Here is an 8,896-nt window from a genome sequence, read left to right as displayed (position 1 = left end):
CTATGTATCTATCTGTCTATCTATCTACCTGTACTATTTGGTAGCTGTGGGTACACGTGACATGACACTTCACCCCTAAATACTTCAACATGCATTTTCTAAAAATTAGGGCATATGCCTACATAACCACAGTACAATTATTACACTTGGGAAATTTAACATTGATGTAATATCATTGAGTTTGCACCCATAATCAAATTTCCCCAGTTGTTCCAATAACATCCTTTATAGCTGTTTTTAATCCCGAATCCAATCAAGAATCCAGCATTACACGTCATGTCTCTTTAGTCTGCTTTGATCTAGAATGATTTCCCAGTTTTATTTTTTGGCTTTCACAATATTGACAATTTGAAGAGCCCAGGTCAGTTTTTCTTCTAGAATGTACCTCAGTTTAGATTTGTGTGACTTTTTACATTTTGGCAGGGATACAACATAAGTGATGTGTTCTTAGTGCCTTAGTGCATCACATCGGAAGGCACATGATGTCGGCTTGTCCCGTTATTGTAATGAGAGGTTTGACCACTTGGTTCAGGTGGTTTCCACCAGACTTCCCAATTGTAACGGTTCCTTTACCCCTTGTAATTAGTAAGATCTGTGAAGTGATATTTTGAGACAGTGTGAATGTCCTAGTCCCCAACATGATTTCACCTGATAGTTTTAGCATCCAGTGACGATTTTTTTTTTTTTTTGGCTGCATTGGGTCTTCGTTGCTGTGCGCAGGTGTTCTCTAGTTGTGTCGACTGGGGGGCTACTCTTCGTTGCGGTGCGCGGGCTTCTCATTGCGGTGGCTTCTCTTGTTGTGGAGCACAGTCTCTAGGTGCGCGGGCTCAGTAGTTGTGGCTCACGGGCTCTAGAGCGCAGGCTCAGTAGTTATGGCGCACGGGCTTAGTTGCTCTGTGGCATGTGGGATCTTCCCGGACCAGGGCTCGAAGCCCTGTCCCCTGCATTGGCAGGAGGATTCTTAATCACTGTGCCACCAGGGAAGTCCCCAGTGATGATTTTTGCCTGAATCAGTTGTTAGTGTGGTGGTTATAAAATGACTTTCTATCATTTCTTCTACATTGATCAGTTGGAATTCTATAAATAAGAGCTTTCCCTTCTCCTCCCACTTTTTTTGGAACTTTTTTTCAGTATCAGTATGAACTCATGGGCTCTTTATTTATTATTATTCAATGTGTTATAATTCTTTCCTGCCCTTATTCATTCTGATGCTCACATTATCTTAAATTTGGCTAGTGGGGGCCCCTTCTAGCTGGCTCCTGTCTTTTTTTTTTTTTTTTTTACAAAAGTCTATCAAATTTAGGGTATTTCCTCACTTTCTCACATAACAAGATGTTCCAGGCTCACTTTGTTCTTTCCTTGCCCTGGACATGGAATGAGCCCCTTTTCCAAGGAGATCTAGCTCCTTTTAGTGAGGAATAGCGTGGTAGTCATGGAGATGTGCCGTCCAGATCACCCTGTAGGAAAGGACTTACTGCCCAGCTGTGGGGAGTGTAGTCAGTGGGTAGCCTCCAGCTGTCAGCTCCTTCAGGCTCTGTCTCAGCTGCAAAACCACTTCACCTATATGTATGTCCTCCTGGAGGAGCCCACAACCAGTGACTGAGTGAGACAAGGATATAAAGACCTAGCTTTTCACCTCGATGTGGGTCACTCTTTGGGGGCAAAATACCAGCTCCAGAGCTCCCTGTTGGGTTTACTAAAGCTTTGGCAGGCTTGCAATCTTCTTTCTCTCCTCAACACTGCTTCCTCCCCTCCCCCATCTTTATACATTTATTGATCCCTAGTAAGTATCTTGTACTTTGAACTCCATCCCAATGTCTGTTTGCAGAGAACTCAACCTGAGGCATGTGGTATTTAGAGTACAAGATCAAGGTGCTGTGTGCTCATCACAACTGGGATGTCATTGCTTCTAAGCCCTTTTAGTAGATAGATACATATTTTAAAATCATGAGTTCATTCTAATAGCTATATGCCAGTCTAACACCACATGGTTCTTCCTCTCTTTTCCCCAAAATGTAGTCTGTACTTCCCTTTACCCACAGTGAGAATCCTGACTCCCAATGTATTTGCTCATTTACAGTATATTTACTTATTTGCTTAATCCAATGATAGGTACAAAATAGCTTCAGAATTGCTATAGCAATATTTTACCAATAATAAACCTACTAAAAATATTCATGATTGCTTTGCAGCTATTTTTTATCTGTATAATGTAGCCTACTGAGGGTGTACAGTGAGAGTACTGCGTTAAAAGTTATTGGACTAATTCCTTTTTATTCTACTATGTAGTTATATTTTCAATGTGATATACAGTTAGGTTAGTTTATTTGTTTATATTAAAGTTTAGTTTTTTTCTCATACTGATTCAATTTTATTTTTAAAAAATCTAAAATATTAATGTAATTAGCAGACAAAATATACAAAAATACCCTCAGAGAAGTCCCATTGCCTTCCCTTGCATCCCATTCATATCCACTTACTTTAGGCAATCAATTTCCTTAATTTCTGGTTTATCCTTCCTGCAAAATATATTTTGCAGATATTAGCAGATGCATATATGCATATTTCTCTTTCTTTCTTACACAAAAGCTAGCATACTATATAATGGTATTTCACATCATGCAAACACAATATAGTCTTTGAAGATTTTACACAAGCTTGCTTAACGGTCCTTTTTAGACCATTCTGTTATCTCTGTTTCCTCAGATATTGGGTCTGTTGACTACTTTTCATGGTGTCCAACTTCCTATAAATTAAACAGTTTTGTTTGGGAGCTAATCTTCTTTGGGGCTTTTCTTCAGCATGCCTATCCCTGTGGGGGTGGTTTCTCAGCTGCCTCAAGTTACTAGAAGCTCAGCTCAAGGCTTCTTCCCTGCAAGATTTAGCAGTCCTAATGCCCATACCCACATGGCACAAGCCCAGGTATAAGTCTCATGTTAGTTAGAGTTCTCTGCTTTAGCCGCCGCCTAAGACAAGCAGGAGATCCTGGCGCAATCCCCGTGGGTAGGCAGAGGTCTTTCAGCCACTGCTTGAAGGGAGAAAGCATGGTCCTAGACTCTGGCTTCACACTGGGATCCTGGTTCCAGTCCTGTACCACATACTGGGCAAGTTTGGCCCCATTCCCCCATGGACTTGAAGTCCTGGCCCCGACTGCTCGTGGCTTACCACTGGAGTTTAGATCCATGCTGATTTTCTTCTCACATTTGATTATTATGTACTTTAAAATATATCTTTAAAGACCTTATAGATCATTCCTATGTGTTTGAAATAGTGTGGGGAGAATTATGCATATGCTCACTTCACCATCTTGACATGAAACCATTCATTCATTTATTCAACAAATATTTATTGAGACCTACTATGTGCCAAGCACTGGTCCAGAGTCTTGGGATACCGAAATAAATTTTAAGAAATTATCACACTGAGGGTTGTCTTTTCGTCTTATGTTTTCCTTTGCTGTGCAAAAGCTTTTAAGTTTCATTAGGTCCCATTTGTTTATTTTTGTTTTTATTTCCATTTCTCTAGGAGGTGGGGAAAAAAGGATCTTGCTGTGATGTATGTCATAGAGTGTTCTGCGTATGTTTTCCTCTAAGAGTTTGATAGTGTCTGGCCTTACATTTAGGTCTCTAATCCATTTTGAGTTTATTTTTGTGTATGGTGTTAGGGAGTGTTCTAATTTCATTCTTTTACATGCAGCTGTCCAGTTTTCCCAGCACCACTTATTGAAGAGGCTGTCTTTTCTCCATTGTATATTCTTGCCTCCTTTATCAAAGATAAGGTGACCATAGGTGTGTGGGTTTACCTCTGGGCTTTGTTATAAAGCAGAAACTAACACACCGTTGTAAAGCAATTATACTCCAATAAAGATGTTAAAAGTAATAATAATAAAAAAATTATCATAAGTAATCAAAGCTCACATTTCTTTTTCTTTCCACTTTGTTCATTAAGAATGTGAGCTTTGCCTTCATAATACAATTAAAACATTAAAATATATTAGGATTGCTGGGATCTCTTGGAGTGTCCATCTCACCCACTTTCTCCTCCCTCCACCTGTACCTGGATATACACCCTCAAAATAAAAGAAGCTCTTCTATAGAAAATAAAAACTCACCCTGAAAAGAAAGCTTTTCCTTTATCCCTTTAATCCTTCCCTTCAATTACACTGATGATGCCCTGGAGCCCTTAAATGGGAAAGTAGACCACGTGCAACTGCTTCTAGAAAAAAAACCCGCCACCTAATCAATATTCTGTATTAGTCTGTAGGACCTCTTGTGTAGATGGGAGTCTTAGCTTAATGGTAAATTATTTTAAAGAATTTACTTGTGATGATGAATTCTAGCTTCTGGGCAGACCTCTTACTTTCTGCTGCCATTCTCCCAGCATTTCTCCTCTGACAAACACATACTTAGGCTGTGCATGACATTTTTCCCGATTATTGTGTTTCACATCTTTTTATCCTCCTCTGGAAATGCTAAAATTAGATGCATTTTCAGTCTCTGGTTCAATGCTGAGACAAAAGGCCTCCTCTGCTCTTTGATATTTAACAGGCTGATGTGCTGACTAATTCCACAGCAGCTTCCTCTATCAGTTCAGTTGCTAAATATAGCAGTGGACTTGGTGTCTGATAAAAAGTTAATTAAACATTACTTTTCAACCATTAATTTTTCAGTTGTTCACTGTTTAATAGCAAACAATATCATTGGAGAAAAAGCAATTCAAAACAAAGGCACATACGTATTCAGAATATTTAGGTGTAATAGTCAACCATTTTTCTGTTACTTGAGAACTGAAAGCCACTGATAACTGTAAAATTTTTTTTTTTTAAATGCGGTCACACGTATCATAGCCTAGCATTCCCTTTTTAGAATTACTAGAGATGAGGGAGGCCAGAGACACCCAGTGAGGAAAAGCCAGCTTAGGCTTGGGAGATTTGTTCTGTTTGGGATTAAATCATGTCAGTATAATTATTTTCTTAGTCCAGATCATCACATGCAGACTCCTACCATATATGCTTATAGTACGAATACACATCACTCTCTCACCCTCAGTTTAAATCGAGCTTAGAGTTGGCTGACTGTTAACAGCAGTTGAATTCTGAAGAGCTAGATGATTTATGTTGTTTATTGATTAATGGGTTTGGCAAAATTGAACAAAAATGGAGGCAAAATAATTCTTGACTTGTTTTCTAGACTGGAATGATTTAGGAGTGAGAGCCATTCTCGGTGCAGTTAGGTCTATATTTGGGAATTGGGTAAGAGGCACTTCTCTGCAAAACTCACTATGAAGATAGCCATGAAGTAGAAGAGACTGACTGAAATTACCATCGCTTTAAGGCATCACTTTTTCTTATCTGCTCCAACCCCCAGTCTCTTAGCTCGCATACCACATTGTTAATTGCTGCTAATTCAGTACAAATATAAACTGCCTTAGTTCTATGTGATTTTTTAAAACAAGGCGGGAATAAAGAAAGAAAAATAGTTCATGTTTGTTGACCACTCTGTGCCTGACATTTTAAAAAGAGCTTTACATGTACAACCTCACTGAATCTTTTTTTTTTTAAGAAGAGAAAAACAAATTTAATTACTTATGTCCAGGAGCTCCATAAAAATATGAGACCCAAAGGCAGGTCGGCCAATTGAGGCTTATATGCCAACCTAGCAACCCTACAGAGGAGGTACTATATTATCCTATTTAATAGATGAGGAAACTGAAGGTTCAGAGAAGTTAAGCAACTTACCAAGGCTTGCACAGTCAAGAGGACTGCCCGGTATTCAACCCTAGGCACTCTGACTCCACTACACTTAACACAGATTGACTTCTTTTCATGTATGTGTTCCTCACCATTGCATATAATTTTTAAAAGAGATATTGGATCATGATTTACCATTGACTTATATAATTGTTTGGGGGGGAATTTTGGATCATAGATCGGCAAGATTCCCTTCTCCCTGTCACTTTTAATAATAGAAGGAATGGAAGGTTCAGAACTCTGAGACCGCAGCCAGGAGTTCTCAGTGGAACCCCTCTAGTTTTTACTAAGATACGATTTAGTAATCGTCAGCTATGACCAGCTCTGGTTTCTCTGATCTCTACTGGGAGTTTTCTGTCTTAATTTCTGAACTATTTCAATAGTCCGAGCAGATTCCAGAGGCCAACCTCCCCCTCACCAATACACACACCAACTGCTACCCGCAGTCCTCCAATGGCCAGACAAGAGGCTTGTCCACAGCCAAACACTAAAGCCCCACCTGGTCACTGCTTCTCCTCTCGCAAGAGACCTGTTTCTATCTTTTATACCCAAGAGGATGGACACGGACGACATTCAGTTACAACGTCTCCTTTCACGTTTGAGGGGCTGAGGTGCAGGTTTGCTCACTTCTCCATAGAGGTATTACAGAGTTCTCATGACCTATGTGAGAGGTAAAAAGACTGAAGAACTCCTCATGCTTGCTTTATTCCCCTTGTTTTATCCCAGGGACATTATCTCTTGCAAATAGGGCATTCCTAAGCCCTGCCATACCAGGCTCTCCTACTGACAGCCTGCTCCTAGAAGACTGTCCAGGGTCCTTGACTCAATCATCAATTGGCTAATGAATTGATTAGCATTTATTCATGTACTACTAAGTGCCTAACACTGTGCAGTCTGCTGTGGAAGACTCCCAAGAAATATAAGCCATGACCAATATATTGTAAACTGCACAAGGGACTTTTGTCTCTGTCCTCTGTGCCATCCCAAGTGCCTAGATCAGCCCCTGGCATCTCGTAAGTGCTCAAATAAATATTTATTAAATGAGTGAATGCTTAAGTACTAACTTACTTGTTACCCGGGTCTATAAGTAAAGCTTACGAGTTCAGAAGAAGAGAGAAATGAAAGAAAATTGTAAAGAGGAGGTCAGAGTTTAAGTGGGACACAGGTTTAAAAAATGATTCCAAGCACATTTTATTGTTTGAAGATGTGTCTGATCTTTGTTTAGCTGTGGCTCCTTTTAGCTCCTCTCTCAGTTAATTATATTTCAAAAGCCTAAACACACCAACGGAGATGCCATTCAAGCAAGAAAATCCTTTGAACATTTAGAAGAATTAGCTCTTCCCTAATTTTATCTGTTTATGAATAATACTCTTGGCATTTGAGTCAAAACAAATTGAGGAATTGATAAGTAATCAGCTGATGACTAGTTTTGAGCAGTAATCTCCAAGCCTGTCTCCACACCTCAGGAGGGAATTGAATTAGCTCAGGAGTCACAGACTCAAAGGCCTCCTGGGGTCAGACAGGTCAGGCAGGGAGGACCTTGACACCCGGGAGCATGCTTGCCCCCATATGTGCCATGCTGCAGTGTGGGCCTGACATGGCCAAGTTTACCCACTTTTTCAAGAAAAGCCAGAGATCCAGACTTTTATGTGAAACTGCCTGATTTTTCAATGTTGGCAACTAATCTAAATAGTTTTAAAATATTCACAGGGGCCAAATAAAACATGTCTACAGGCTGAACTTGGCTCATGGGCCCTTGCCCTGGCTTTCTAAGTTTCCTTCCAACTTCCCTAATGCCTCCAGTCTATGAAATTTCTTTTTCAAAGTTGACACAAAATCTGGATAAATAATTTAAAGCCCCTAATTAGCACAGAAACCTTTTTTTAATATCAAAAGAAGACATTGTTTCAAGGGAAATATATTAATATTCACTGTGTACTTGAGTTCTGACCAATATACTAGATGTTTTGATGAAGTTGTTCACTATTTAATTAAACATGGAGCAAGGGGAGCCAGCCATCTAAGGATAGGACAGCATGCTAGCTGTGATGTCTTAAGGCCAGGGTGGAGAAGAGATAGAGAGATTAGCCTCTGTAGGTGAGGAGTTGCTGTGAATTTATGTCTAGTGCAAAAACCAAAATTCATCCAGAACTTTAACAGCAGAGTCCTGATCTTGGTCTGTGAGGAAAGTTTAATCTCATTGGATCAGATTCTCAGTTCATTAAAGAAAGGAGGAGATTAATACTGGCACCCGGAATTTTCCATGTCCTCTAGAAAACTATATAGAAATACCCACTCATGAAAGAAACATATTAAATACTTTATTAGCAGACAAGTTTCTGGAAGAACCAAAGTAAGCAGTTTCACATTAACTTTTCTCAGATAGGATGGGGTTGGCTTGGAATTTTTATGATGATATTAAATCCATTAGTGAAGTCAATTGTTTCCACATTACCAAAACATACTAATGAGATAATTTTTTAAAGCTGTATTACTGTGTAAAGTATTGTAAAACATTGGGACCCCTTGAAAACAGCAACATAAAAATATGAACAACCTTTGATTTTATTTATCTTTTTTTTTTTTTTTTTGCGGCACGCGGGCCTCTCACTGTTGTGGCCCCTCCCGCTGCGGAACACAGGCTCCGGACGCGCAGGCTCAGCGGCCATGGCTCACGGGCCTAGCTGCTCCGCGGCATGTGGGATCCTCCCGGACTGGGGCACAAACCCGTGTCCCCTACATCGGCAGGCAGACTCTCAACCACTGCGCCACCAGGAAAGCCCCAAACTTTGATTTTAAACTTAGAAGTTGCTCATGGTGATTTTTTACCTCTTATTCAAAATGTCACAGTAACAATCTGAAAATAAAATTAAGAAAAATTCCATTTACAATAGCATCAAAGCGAATAAAATACTTAGGAATAAATTTTTAAAAAGAGGTATAAGGGCTTCCCTGGTGGCGCAGTGGTTGAGGTTGATAGCCAAGACAATACTGAAAAAGAAAAATAAAGTTGGAAAACTCACACTTCCCAATATTGAAACTTACTACAAAGCTACAACAATCAAAACAGTGTGGTACTGGCATAAGGACAGGCATATAGAACAACGGAATGGAATTGAGAGTCAAAAAATTAACCCATTAACATGG

Source organism: Grampus griseus, assembly GCF_964374135.1.
Source record: "Grampus griseus genome assembly, chromosome: X".
In the NCBI taxonomy this organism is placed as follows: Eukaryota; Metazoa; Chordata; class Mammalia; order Artiodactyla; family Delphinidae; genus Grampus; species Grampus griseus.
The sequence above is the reverse complement of the archived record's forward strand: the minus strand, read 5'-3'. Positions refer to the sequence as shown.